The sequence below is a fragment of the Mchenga conophoros genome, linkage group LG9 (genome assembly GCF_057382185.1).
Source record: "Mchenga conophoros isolate Kocher_MC1m ecotype Shallow Benthic linkage group LG9, M_conophoros_male_GT1.1, whole genome shotgun sequence".
NCBI classification, from domain to species: Eukaryota; Metazoa; Chordata; class Actinopteri; order Cichliformes; family Cichlidae; genus Mchenga; species Mchenga conophoros.
This window is the reverse complement of record NC_140534.1, coordinates 16066463-16080825: the sequence shown is the minus strand read 5'-3', so window position 1 is coordinate 16080825 and position 14363 is coordinate 16066463. Positions and strand designations below refer to the sequence as shown.

General features: G+C 42.3%; 1 protein-coding gene and 1 long non-coding RNA gene across 2 annotated transcripts in view; one reads left to right on the top strand and one right to left on the bottom strand.

Annotated features, from left to right (window-relative positions):
• Positions 1-14363, top strand: part of LOC146567090 (cadherin-10-like) — a 74060-nt gene that overhangs the window by 6435 nt on the left and 53262 nt on the right. The gene's annotated exons all lie outside the window — the stretch shown is intronic.
• Positions 1-14363, bottom strand: part of LOC146567091 (uncharacterized) — a 29465-nt gene that overhangs the window by 14303 nt on the left and 799 nt on the right. The gene's annotated exons all lie outside the window — the stretch shown is intronic.

Genomic DNA, 14363 nt, shown 5'->3' with positions numbered 1-14363 from the left:
CGGAGGACTTTCACGTTGCTGGAGCAGGCAGCCTTAGAGTCCAGCCTTGTGCTGGAAGAGCTTTAAGCGCTCTGCAATAATTGAGTTTGATCTAATGGAGGCAATGCCAAACGTGGGTTATTGTTTGCCTGAGGACAATGCAACAGAGTTGAATTCATTGTTGGGAAAGATGCCGGGGGAATTTCTTTGAAATGGAAAAATTGCATTAAACATTCCATTTGTATTAATTATATTGTGCCTCTCATTAACATTGGCGCTGTTAGGAGCAGGAGCAGCAGAACCGCCGGTGGTATTGGGCTTAAAGCAGCACTTCGAGCAATAATATTAGAGGCAACCATCCATGCCTCAGGCACGCTGAAGCTGGCTGTGATGTCACTGACTGAATGAATATAGCTTTACTCTGAAGCATTGTGTCTGGACCTTTGGTCCTACGAGACATCAGTCATTCAAGTTACTCACCACTAGATTCAATTAATCATAGCCTTAATTCAATCCGATGGTCAGGCCTCCCAGCTGTAAGCCTTTAAGTGGGTTTTAAGAGAGCCGGAGCCTGCTGGTGTACGGTCCTCCGTGCTTGAGCCTGCCTACCAGGGATATAGTGACACTCCAGAGGTCAAGGGTTAGACTCACATAGGCAGGTGGAGTGGTTACTTAGGTCTGGCGTTCACTAGAGTGAATGTGCAAACAAGAGTACCCAAGCACACATTGGTGTGCTTGAGCTAATGTGCAAAAAAGTGGATATGATACCTTGAGCTACCGGTTCATCAGCCTTTGCACACAAACATGAGGCAGCAGGTGCGCGCACACACACATACGCACACACACGGAGTACAATGTCAGAACTCGACCTACAGTAGCAGAAGCAGACACTTGTGAAATGCAGTGTGGATCTCCTCAGTCTCATAAATAATGGACGTCGGTGAAGCATCTGTCAACTTTTCTGTCAACTCTGTTCCAGATGGGAGTCAGACAGGCCAAGCCAGAGCAGCGTGTTACATACACAGAACAAACCTCCATCCAGGGTGCCTCCTGCACAGGCGCCCTGTTTACATCAGCACACTGACACCCGCGCTCACCTACATGCCTCAGCCTATCTGCTGATTATTTAGGTCCTGCACCCGGCTTCCTTCGCCGTCTCTTTCTTGACACACACACACTCACAAATTCAATCACAGCAAGAAAAAGAGCAAGTGTGCTCTGAAGACCTCCCCTTGGTTCAATAAATAAAAGTTTTTTTTTAAAAAGCCATACTGCTCTCTATCTAAATACACACATATCCCCCAAAGGCTCTTCGAGTAAACGCATCAGTAGCACCTCCTCACTTGGTGGCAGGGAAGCAGTAAACACACGCCTCCAATGGCCTACATGTTTGTTGACTTAAATATGGCAGCGCTCACGTAACATTAAACACTCGCTGTGAGTTCCTTCCAGACGTAGCCACAGAGCTTTGCGTCACACTTCCTTGGCATCTGGCTCGGAGATATCGGGGTGTGTTGTCCACGGGCAAGCGGCCAGGAAGGGGACAAGCGAGCAAGCTCGGGATTTGCGCGCTAGAACAAGTTTCGGCAGCGACTTGGGCTCTGCCTCGCTTCCCTTCCCCCTGGCAGCTGGGGCGGGAGGATGAGTGGGTCGGGTGCTGCCGGGTGGCGGTTACTGTACGGTTGCTTTATGGACTAAAGCACTGTCTTCCCGGCCTTGTCGTAATAGAGGATTCAGCTCATAAAGCAGCATCATGATTTGCAATAAGCAGAGTTAGGGGAGAGTAATGAAGGTGTAAATCAACTGAGCCGTGGTTTTTTTCTTCTTCTTCTTCTTCTTCTTCTTCTTTTAATCTGACGTTGGCAGTCTCTCTTTCCCTCTCGCTTTATTCCATGCTGCCCGCTCCCTCCTCTGCTTCTTCCTCCTTTTCTCTCTCTCCCTTCGCAGTAATGGAAAGCCTGGCACTCTGTAATAAAGCAGAGTGAGCAGCAGTATTAGTAAACAGTCGCCGCACTCATTCAGCCAAGTCCAACTCCTTTATTTTGTGTGTGCGAAGTATTTCATAGCCCCGTATGGTGTTAAGGTTGTGGGCGTGGGGGCTTAATGAATGAGGATGGAATGAAGAGTATTTAATTCCAGTCTGGGAGAGGGAGGGACTATTAAGGCTTCCTCATAAGAAAGCCTTTGTTTTCATTTTTTCACAGAAGTTCTGGACCAAGAAAAGAAAAGCCTTCATTTTTTCAGTTGCACTGGGAATGTAGATGCAAATGTGCCGCACAGAAGCTTTGCAAAGAGGAAGAGGACCACACAGCCATCAGCGAGGCACCAGGGCTCGCCTCGCTCGCTGCCCTTTCCCCAAATAAAGACGTCGTCAGAATTTTGAAATGGAAGTCGGATTGGAAGCAATCATCAAAAGAGAGGGTCCAGTACTCCCCAAGTTAAAATGCCTGGCTGGGAATCATGTTAAAATTTCCATTCCTCGCTCCAAATCGATCGTATGGGTCCCTGCTCTCCAATATCCATGGTCACCTTTGCTATAAAGTAGGGTATTACTTCTTTAATGCAGTGGAGTTTTATTCTGTGACCAGTGAGGAGAGGAAGGAAAAGAAATGTATCCACTGACCTCAAACACAAAGAAATGATGGCTGGGGATAATGAAAGAAAGTAGCTTGAGTTTTATATACACCGTACGTGTATATATGTGAGCAATGCTTGAAGTCCACGAGACATTGGCTTGAGTTATTTTCCTCGTCTGCCTGTTTAACGCCGGCTAGCCTCCGCGGACACGTTAATGCAGTATTGATTGTTTATCTGTAATAACACCATGCTGTTGCTGCTTGGGTGACAACAGACGAGGGAAGGGAGGAGGTGCTGCGGGTGGTAAGGTGGTGATAGATAACGCACTATACCCTCTTTTGACTGGTGGCTGGTGATTGTGAATCTGGGGTAAAACGAGGTGCCTGAACATATCCTATCTGGCAATAGTCCAGGTGTGAAATGGGAAATAGAAACTGGGGTGAAAACGTCAGTGCAATGTGGCCGCTGCTCGATAAGGCTGTCTCCTGTCTCTGAATAATTCAATCTCCTGCTCTGACCATTCTGGTAACTTCCCGGTGCCAATGCCGGCCGTCCACCCACTCTCTGCCCCTAGGCCCCGGAGCCCATATGGCCAGCTACAGTGTCTCTCTTTGACCTATGGCCGGGCCTGTTGTTGAGCCAACCCCCCCCCCCCCCCCCCCCCCCCCCCCCCCCCGAGGAGCTTGGTAATTACAAATAAGCTGGAAGTCACACCAGCCATGGAAAAGGTGAGTGTGATTAAAGATGTGTGTACAGCAAAGTTCAAGGGGTGCTCTGCTGGCAGGCCAGCATATTGAAGCGTGGGCCTCGGCAGCGCCGGGGAATCAACCGCTAACTTGGATCAATCGGGCTTCTTTGTTCATTAGAGTCATCCATTCCCGGGAGTGGAATTGAAAAGAAAAAACAAAAAAAGCAAGCCATCTCAGCGCTCATTTTAGTGATGAGGCCGCTGTCCCTCAGGGGTAACGAGCAGAGGTAAATAAACATGAGTAACAGTTAAGGTCAGAGGAGATCATGGCCGTCTGTTCTGCATCTGAGACGATGCCTGAATCTTTTTTGACGTGGTCGGATTGAAAGACCCTTATTTACCAGCCGGATCTGTTCAAAAAGGAGAAGGCAGCAAATACCCTCCTTTCATTTCTTAAGGAGCATTGCTACCAAAATATGTATTTATATGCGCCATTTAAATTCAGAAGCCTTCACAAAGTCTGCGGCTTATTCTTGAGTGGTATTCATACAATTTATACTGTTTTCATTTGTGGTGCTTTTTTCTATCCCAAGGCTAGGCTGATATCCTTGCAGGAGTCTTGCCCGTGACAAATGGCTTTCTTGACACTCGGCTGCCTCGCTGGTTTTAGTCGGGTGCGGTTTGAGAGGAATTTTGTCCAATTTACGAAGAGTCAAAAGCCATGCATGTCTCTAGCTTGTGAACATGTGTAAAGCCTCAACTGTTAATAATATAAAAACAGGTGCTCCTAACTGTCTCTGTGTGATTTTTATGGTGGGCTTCTGTGGGAAGGTCATTACTCTTAGTCAAAGGGGGAAACACATTTTCTCTGTGCAGCCTTTTATTGGGGTCATATTTTAAGTTGGTGATGTCTTTGTTTTAGCTCCATGTATTATTTAGGGTTTTGTGACGATTGTGTTTGTAGCTGCCTTGCTGCTGACCTGCTGTTACAGTCAATATACGGCTGAATGGAAATGTGCTTCCACGTTGCTGCCTTTCGTGTAATTGTCACAACAGGGAGGCTGAGACAAACGTGGGAACACAACTCCTCCACTGATTTTCAATTCAGTGCACCGAGTTTGACCTTTGTGTAGCCCAATCAATGCATCTGCTTCATGAGACGTACCATCATTTAAAAGCAATGGCTCCGTCTTAATCTAATATCCTGGAAGGGTAGTATTAGAACGGAAGAAAAACAATGTAATTGATACAGATATAACAGCCTTTTAATTGCCTGGTTTACTGTGAATATTATCCCTACACCTATGCATGCTCTCTGGCCTTTTGGCCTCCAGACTGTGCAAGGCTAAATATACAGAAAAGCCAGACTCTTGCGCTTGACTTCACATGAGCCATGCAAACACTTGGGAAGCAAACACTGATTTGCATAGAGACGGAGGCTCCCATAACCACCAGTGTATTACCACAAAGGCCACAGTGGGAAATGCAGGAAGCCGGCAGACCCTCCATTGAGCCTCTTCCCTCCTCCCGTCCCTAACCCCCCTCTGCCATTGTCAGTCCTTCAGAAGAGGGCTGTGTTAGACCACACGGCTGCTGGTGACAAAACATGTGCTCCGGTGAACACATAGGAAAGCAAACAACTCAGGCTGTCTCATCTGCTAACGTGTCACAGGATGAATGCCATTAAGCTATTATTTCTTTGCTCTTTATGCACGAGGACATCTCATGCCCATTTGTTCTGCCATCGAGCAGAGGACAACCACATCTGTTTGCCACCAGGGTACTAGACATTATTAATCTTTTCACGAGGACATTTAGCAAAATCAGGCCTCCATTTATTAGCCCCTAGCACAGAACTGAAGAACTGGCGAGGGGAGATAATGATTTTAAGCTCCCATTTAGTCAATTAATTCTCGGATGTGGAATCAGAAGCTGCTTGCTCAAATGTGAGAGTCTCTGTTGTTTATGATGTCATAGTCTGAAATCATATTTTTTCAGGGCTTAAAGTAATTATTTGGACCTAGATCTGTCACACACTCATGCCACCTTAATACAGTAATGCTTAACTAGAGTAGTTGTTTGATCTAAGCAGTAGAGACAAACAAAATAGTCAGGTGTATAGTTAGGTAACAGCCAATAAGTGAAGCTCACTAAAAGTATAGATAACATCTGAACAGCCAGTAGTATGGAAGCGCTTTGAACTCTTTATAAAAAGGTTATTTATAAAACTATTTCAGAGGTATGCTTATAATGATGATAATAATGATAATAATAATAATGATGATAATAATAATAATACAAAGAAGAGGAAGCTTTATGACCTTGTTTAAAAAAAAGTGCTATATAAATAAAGTGCTTCTCAGAGAGAAACTGCAGAGTTATAGAATATAAAAAAATCCAAGAACAGTAATTACTATTAAAATAGCAAATAAATAAATAAATAAATAAATAAATAAATAAGCCAAAATGTCACTGTCACCCATTCAACTTTCATGAAAATGTTTCTAAAGTTTTCTAAAAGTATTAATACACATTTTTTGTGTAATAGCTAAGAATCAATGCAAATATTTTAAAAGTTTATTAAAAATATGAATAAAATGTTAAATGATCAAACTAAAAATGATCAAACTAAAAATGTGGATACAAATTAAAACTTTGTAACTTAAAAAAATATAAGTAAAGCTGTAAATAAAAAGTTTGAAATAAGTAACTAGAGATATGGCTTGCAGTCAAAAATGTTCATAAACAGCATCGACAGTAAAAAAAAAGATTTGCCTTAAACCTACATTATTTTTAATGGCCACCAGGGGGCGATAACTGCTGTTATCTTCTATAGAACTATATGGATTGTTTACCAAACATCTACATGGCTTTCCGATCATATATAAGTGTTTGGCAGACAAAGTGTTTCTTGGTGATTTTCAACGACATAAAAGTAGCTACTTCTGTCAATCATAAGCAGTTGAAACAAGTACTTAACAATAGAATAGAATAGAACAGAATAGAATAATCCTTTAATTGTCCCACAAGGTGGAAATTTCTTTAAATTCATCTTCAGATTGTTAATGTTAAAAAAGTAATTGATGAATAAAATTGTTTGGTAAAACACACATAATGGGTAAGTGGTTGAAGCTGTTTGCTAACATGTTTGCTAAATGTAAGTAAGCAGTGGACAAATGGCTGAGGTAGTCAGGCAGTATTTATGAGTCAACGTTATGACAGCTTGCTAAGTGTAACTGATTAAAGGATAAGCTGAATTTAATCACTAAGCGTAAATACTTAGCTTCGAGTAATCCAGTAAAATGGACTTAAATTAGCTGATTTGAACCTGAGGGGAGTATGAAAAGGTTCATCTGACAGGACTCAGTGGGATAAACGAAAGTTTGGGAATCACTTCATGTCACACTAGGGGAAGGAACTGAGAGGATACTCTTCTGCTGCTCTGTCACTTGCCATAAACACTGTTGTAAGTTCAAAGGTGCCCATCTCTGTTTTTGTGACGACAGGAAGAAGGAATAGGGAGTGAGCTGAAAGACCAAGCAGTGTGTGGAGAGCTGGCAACCCACAATTTAATCTAGACTGAAGAGACATATAAAATCAAGTGTGCTGGAGGAATGGTTACTTCAGGAGCCCTCTGTGGGTTTTAAACTGGGCCACTCCAGCTTTGGTTGTGAGAGCCTCGGTCTGAGTGATGCGGGCTCTGCTGAATGATGGCACAGTGGAAATAACTAGAAAAACAGGCAAAATAGCTCTCATTGACTTGGCCCAGATTGTATGATTTATATGGGTTATTTGGTATGCATTTGGGCAGCGAGGCAAGGTAATGTGTTTGCAGTGAGCTCTGGAGCGGTGCACTGGGATGAATGTTGTGGTCTCCCCCTATCTGTGTGCATGTGTGTGTGTGTGTGTGACAGGGATAGTATGAGCTAATTTGTTTCGATTACTGTCGTCCATTCAAAAGCACAGCCTCACATCCCCGACACGTATGATCCGGAAATTGGTTAATCACATAGTCTACAATTTGTCGGATTCACACGCAACGCATCCCGTTTCTTTCTAAATATTTCCTCAGATATATTATTAGTCTGTGGATAAACATCTAATAACATCCTTTCCCTGAGAATATATCGGTAGGGGTAATTGTTGGTAACACATCTTTGCTGAAAACTTAATGTGCTATTTAGAAGCAGATAGGGGACTTAGAGCAACTTTAACTAAATCTTGGTGCTATTCCAATGTTGCAGGTTGAATCCTAATTTCGACTAGAGGACTCTGGTGTTTTGCAGGCGTTCAGCGAGGAATTTCAGTTCAGCTTTGCATTCCGATTTGACTGGGGATTTTCAGCTGTTTATTCTGCAGCGTTTTATGATGATGATTTTGGCCTCCTCAATCTGTGGAGATTTTTTTAAATATATAATTTCTTTTGTGGTAATATCCCCCATCTGTCTGAAATCTCCTTTTAGTGTTCAATTTCCTTGCCTTAATCTGTGAGGCAGTGGGCACGTCTGTACATCAGATTGGAGTGGAGTGAAGTTATTTTCAAGACAATGTGACAGTGTGTCTAGACAGAGTTTCTCAGCTAAACAAAAGATCAATATATATTGACAGGGTTGTGAAGACATTGCTTTTTTTCCTGTCTTGGTTTCCATTTTGCTGCAAAAACGGGAAAAGGGAGCAAAAGTTCACCCAGATGCTCAGTTTTTTTTTTCATAATTGGCTTCAGGGAAGTCGGTTGTGAACCACTAACCCACATGGGCAATAAGACAAATGGAGACTCCCACATTTGGGTCGAGTGTTTCCCTATTCACGCTTGGAATTTAGGCTGTCTATTTCTCCAGCGAGTGGCATAACATGGATTGTGACATCCACTCTGAGTTGGACTTAACAAACCGAGTCTGAGATGAAGCAAGGACGAGGAAACGGGGAGGCCAAAGAGAACAACCTGCTGCTGACACCTCCTCACATTAGCAGCCTTATAAGGGCCTCCTCTGTGGATTGTAACATGACCAGGTTACCTGTGGCACCAGTTCCCAACCCTCCTCCTCCTCCTTCCCGTCTCCCTTGCTCAGCCACTCGGCTGACATTCTCCTCTCTCACTTTTAATTGCACCCCCGGGGTTTTTTTCTGGGTTGCTGTGCAAGTCTTCGGCTCAACGGGCGCGATAGGGTGCTTTGCCGTGTCGCTCATATCCCTCGTTAGGGAAAAATAAAAAAAACGAGAAGAGAAGGTGGGAGAAGTAGAGGAGGAGTAATCTACTCTAGATTAGGCTAAAATGCCACCCAGGCCCACTGTTTGTAACAGCCCATGTTCACAGAAAAGGCCATTAGCTGGCCAGATCCAATATGTATTGATGAATGCATTTGTGCAGCTCACGTTGTCCCTGTCTCTATCCTCACGGTCCTGTGTTCGATAAACCCGATAGATGCATTTAATAACTAATTGCTCTGATTCAAAATGTTATCCCAGGCAATTCTTTGAGCGCAGAATCATGGGGCATTCTAAAATTGGCAGCAGACACATTAATCTTGCTTACCCAGCACCCACCACAAAGCACAAGTCTTATTGCTCTATGGTGACTCCACACAATCTGTGACAGGCAATTTAAAGCAATTTACTTTTTTCATTTTTTCATCAAGCATTTTTTTTAATGCAATTAAATGGCACATGATATGAAGTGAAGACGGGGCAGGCGAGGCAGCCAGTGTGTGTGTGTGTGTGCAAGGAGGGAGAAAATAAAGGCAGCCTTGTGCTTGTTGTAAACACTGCCTCTTAACTGGGAGAATATAATTATGGTGTCATGTTCTATTACACACCTTCATTATGACGATGGTGCTCCCTGAGAAAGCAAACAGGGAAAGACGAGACCTCTGTTTCAAAATTCACCTACAGCAATGGGCGTTCGAGGAAGATGGCTCGAACAAGAGCAGACTCATTTTTATTCTTCGGTTACACGTTTTTGCTCCGGTTCTTCTTTCTTTAACAGAAAATTAGGGTTAATTACGGCTTGTGTTTAGCCTGTAGTCCTCCACCATAATTTCTCCGTTTTCTCAGTTTTAATTACATTGTACTCACCGTAAGTGTGATCTAGAAACACAGAGGAAGTAGCAGAACCTTTAGATGAACTTTATTTGGAGTTAAAATCCTAAACTGCATAATAATGGTGCAGCATCGCTAATTGGTTTTGTTTGTTTTGTTTATGGCGTTCTGGCCACTGCCATGTTGTTTTTCTGCACACAGAAGTGACCACAGTCTATGCATATTGTCTATGTCTGCCTTTTATCTGGACGAATGCATAGACCAAATGAGTGCATGGCACAAACATAAATACCTGCTATTTAGTTCTGAGTAAAACACAAATAGGATACTTCAATGTGGATTTCTTGAATGTATAATTATTACTGGTAGAGAAAATTGTATTATGTATCTAATAATTGCATCAAGTATGCTTAATGGAATAGCAGACAGCTAGCTGAAACAGGAGCCTGTCCATCAGAGTGGCCACACCACAATAATCCATGATTTGGTCTCAGTGCAATTAAAATAGGAAGATTAACCAAAAACTATTGTTGTTACAAATCGGGAACTTAGCTATAGATACCAAAATCACTTTTGTACCATACATACATATATTTAGCTCTTTGATATCGCCGACAGCTGCTTGGTGAAATTGGTTGCAAAGAGGTATGCAGCACTGCACCAAAACCCTCCTTGCAATTGCTTTGATCACCAGCAGATTCCCACTGGTGCCTATAGTTTGCACAGACCATGTTGTTGCGTCTCCAAACACTCACCATCTACTCATGCAGTAATAAAAGTGTGAAAAGTGAGTAAAAGTTGCACTTTTTGAAACATGTTGGCTGCAGCGGTGAGGCACAAATTTTACTTTGCAGATGAACGTTCTTCATTTTACATTTGGATCATCCTTTTTTATGTTTCGCTACCACTTTACGAGTAGTTGGCGAGCGGTTGCATGCAAGACACCAACTTGTCTGGAAACTGTCTGTAACCATAGCAATCATAAGGCGTTTTTTGATGCAGCACCCAGCAGCGCACAGGAATCACTTTCCAGCCAGTCATGGAATGCACATTTTTCCGTAGTCCTGTGGTTCCCACGGGGTCTATGACTGCGCTGTTGGGCTGTTTGAGAGGCGTTAGGTAAACACACAAAATGTGCACACCCAAGTTTTGTTGTTCATAGTATAATACAGTCAGTCTGCATACTGTGATGGATGCAGTAGACACATTGTTACAAGAGTGATATCTTTCTCTCTTCTTCTTTGTTTTTTCTGCCAACTAATTTGACCTCAGTTGGGTTTGGTGTATCTAGTTTAAGTTCTCTTGATCTCTCAGACTTCTTTAAGGAAGGCAAATACAAATGATGTATTTTAGTACTGAAAATAAGATCCAAGTTGAAAGAAACCAGAAATTCCCATAAATCTCCATCCTTTCTTTCATTCAACGTCAGCCTCATAGAGTATAAATGTAAAGAGGCAAGCGTTTTTGTCGTAGCCACTGGGCTCCACGTGGCACCGCAGCATTCTTAACCAGCCGTGACATTTTTTGACGTAGCAAAAATCAAGCTTTAGCTGACTTACTCCTGGTCGTGGTCCCTTGTCAAGAGAATTATCAGAGCAGGGGACTGTACAATATGGCTTCTAGGGTATGACAAATGTGGTCATGGGGCGAGCGCTCCTTAGGGACAGTGGAGCCCTCTATGTAGTGAAAGCATTAGCTTTCCACAGTGACATTATGAAGAAATCCATTGAAAAGGCCGGCTTCCCAGTGCTGAGGGACTGGAGGTAGAAAGCTTCATGAGTCCACCCCAGAGACTGGCTGGTATTTCCAACCACGCTGAAGCCTACAGCAAATCAATAGCACAAAGTCCCACATGCTCCTCTCCAGCGTCAATTAAGTAAATTCATAAAGTCGAGAGAGCAGGGAGTTGGGGGAGGGAAATGAAAAAGGGAAAAAACTAGAGAGAGAGCAGGGGAAAAATCATCCAGTCATCTTACAAATTTGGATAGGAAACAGAGCGTCTGGCCTGTGAGTTGCAGTAGAAAGCGGAGGGTGGTGGTCTGAGAGACTATTTCTCTACGGGCATTATTAAGAAGCCTGACAGTCCATCTCACTTTCACCTGCCTCCATCAGCGCACGCACTGTTGACCTGGAAGTCTCCCCCCACCCCCACCCTCCCCACCCCGTGCTGAGCCAGGCAGAGGACACATGCAAAGTGACTGGCTTTCAGCGAAAAAGCCCAGCGATAATGCATATCAGCTTAGGCCTATGCAAGCAAAGCAGGCATACGCCGGGGGATGGGGATGGAGATGTGAGAGGGGGGAGGAGGGGGGACTGCTATAAACTGCAACGCATGAGGGAAAAGAGAAAGAGGGGACCTAACCCCCAGTTTCAATTTGCCTCATAAGGGGAAAACAGGGCATGCCTTGGCTGCCTCTAGAAGACAGGTAGCGTAATGGATGGGCCAGTCTCCTAGTCTGACTGCTGACGCTGCTCTGACAGGACGTTTCTACCTCTCCTTCACTCCCCACCCCTTTTGCCCCTTAGTGTTGTCACAGTAAGTATCTGATATCTAACTTTAGGCACGTGTGTCCTGTATGCAGAAGTTCAGCGTCTCATCTAGGCGACATAAACAAACACTCGGTTTGACATTTGTTTAACAGATCACAGAATCTGGTTTTCTCTGAAGTCGTGCCACAATGCAGTCCACAAGACACGCCATCATTCACGCTTGTGAATACAAAGAAAAAATAAACAGCAGCAGCTCTACTGATATTTTTCTTTTGTCATAAACAACTTAACACTTGTGAAACTGAAGAGATGGTTAGTTTTTAAGACCATTCTGATCAGTCCTCTTTTGAAATGTGTACAAAAGGTAACTTTTTCCTTAAAAGGACAATGGAAACTCATCAGCATGTCTTTTTAATAGTCGTTTATCTGCTTAAGGTTCTAGTATATATCAAGTTAAATATGGGTACTGTTTCTCACATATGGATTCTCATATTCAAGAAACTTGGATACAAGTCTAAACTAAATATCTCTATGTTTTGGCCTTTAAATTAAATACAATACTGTGCAAAAGTCTTGAGTCACCCAAACGTCTTTGCAATTTGCCACGTTTTTAAAGTTGTGTTGACCAGTAGCTCTCTAGGCTTTCTGAAGACATTCACCTCTTCCTTGAAAATCACCATTTACAGTGTTTTCTGTGTTTGTTAAGGACCGTTGTGTCAACACATAACAGGCAACTTACCAAATAACCAATTTGAAATTGTATATTTGTTATTAGCAGCCTGTGGCGAGAACACATAATTTTTTCCCTTTTCTTTAGATCAATTTATGAAAAATGCCAAAGAAAACACAGTTTGACTTGCATAAAATAGTATTTTTATACCAGCAAGGTTATTTGCAGAAGACCAATTAGCTAAAAACTTGGTATATCTCAGCATGGTGTGCAGTGTGTCCTTAAATGACTAAACAAGTGGCGAACAAAAGAAGAAGCGGCATAAAAGAGAAACTTGAACAAAACGAGGAACGCCAAATTACACCAGAGCTAGACTCAAATCAGCAGCAATAGAACAGTAAGAGTCTGCAGTAAAACACATTGGAGGCTTTGTTATGGTTGGGCTTCATTTTCTAAAACTGATGGAACAATGAAGACAAAAAAAGTACCAACAGATGTTGATCCACCATGTAATACCATCTGGAAAGCATCTGATCGGCAACAGCTTTATTTTTTAGCATGACAGAAATACCAAACAGACCAATCAGTCATGGATTGGCCTCCTCAGAGCCCAGATTCAACATTATTGAAGCAGTGTGGCATCATCTTCACAGAGGATGGAACAAAAACCAGGCAAGATTCAAAGAAGAGCTCTGAAGAAGCCTGGGGAACTATTGTATTATTGTGTATATGCCAAATATTCAAGGATTGTACAAATTCTTTTTGCCTTATATGTTTCAATAAATTACTATTTTTTACTATTTTTTACTACTATTAACACATCTATTTCCCATTTTCCTAGCAAGATATAATAATGAGGGGTGATTCAAGCCTTTTGCACAATATTGTACTTGTGGAAAAAGTATTGCACACCTACACATGTGTCTGAAAATCTTCTGGTTTTAGAAGTGCTACATGTAATATAAAGGTTTGGGCATAAAAATGTTTTAAAGCGTTTAAACTATGTTTTTCATTAAAAACAATGTAAAGACAACATTTAACTAATTACCAACAACAGTAAAATTATTGGGTGTAAAATAGTAAAATCACATCTATTTCAGAAGTAAACGGGCTCACCACTGTGAACGACTTATTAGCATTAATCTGGGGAAATTATCAACTATGCTGCATAACATTAGTAAGAGATTCAGAGAATTTCAAAAATCTCTTTGTGTCAATATGAATTGCTTTGAGTTTTGGATGCTGAGGCATTAACCAGCAGTCCTAACCCTAGCCTTAACTCTAACCCGTGGTAATCAGAAAACGTAGTTTTTGTTTTCATTAAAGTCTTCTTCCAAGACACACATCAAAAAAAAATCATATTTCTTTTAGAAAATAATCTGTTTTGCTTTTCTGTAAAACATTGGGTTTGGGTAGTACTAGAGTCTTAAACCTCTGAAGCTCGAAATGCTGTTGCCCAAAGTAAAAAGAAAAAGATGTATACACACATTTCTATCTGTGATATACAATGAAGTGTATGGTTTAAATCACTTCCCAGTCAGTATCCTGGTTTACATTTTGCACGGCATCTCAACTTTTGTCAAAACAAGGTTGCCGATAAACTTTGTGATGATCTCCAGCTCACCAGGAGACGCTTTTCTTTTCATTGGGTATGTAAGGAAGGCAAACAAAAGCATGCTGCAGCATTGTTAATAAAAACAGTTCAGTCGACAAGCATCTTTACATGACGTTGGAGTCTGTGCCCTGGCTGATCTCTGGGATCGGCTTGTAGGAGTGAAAGTAAATAAGACATTCAAACTGTCTTCGTGAACCTCTGCCAATGCAGCAGACATTGCCAAATAAGCTGAAAACACACAATTGCATCAAACTCTCCATTATGTTTTGAACCGAATCTTTTTCACCACAAACAGCTTGACAGACTGG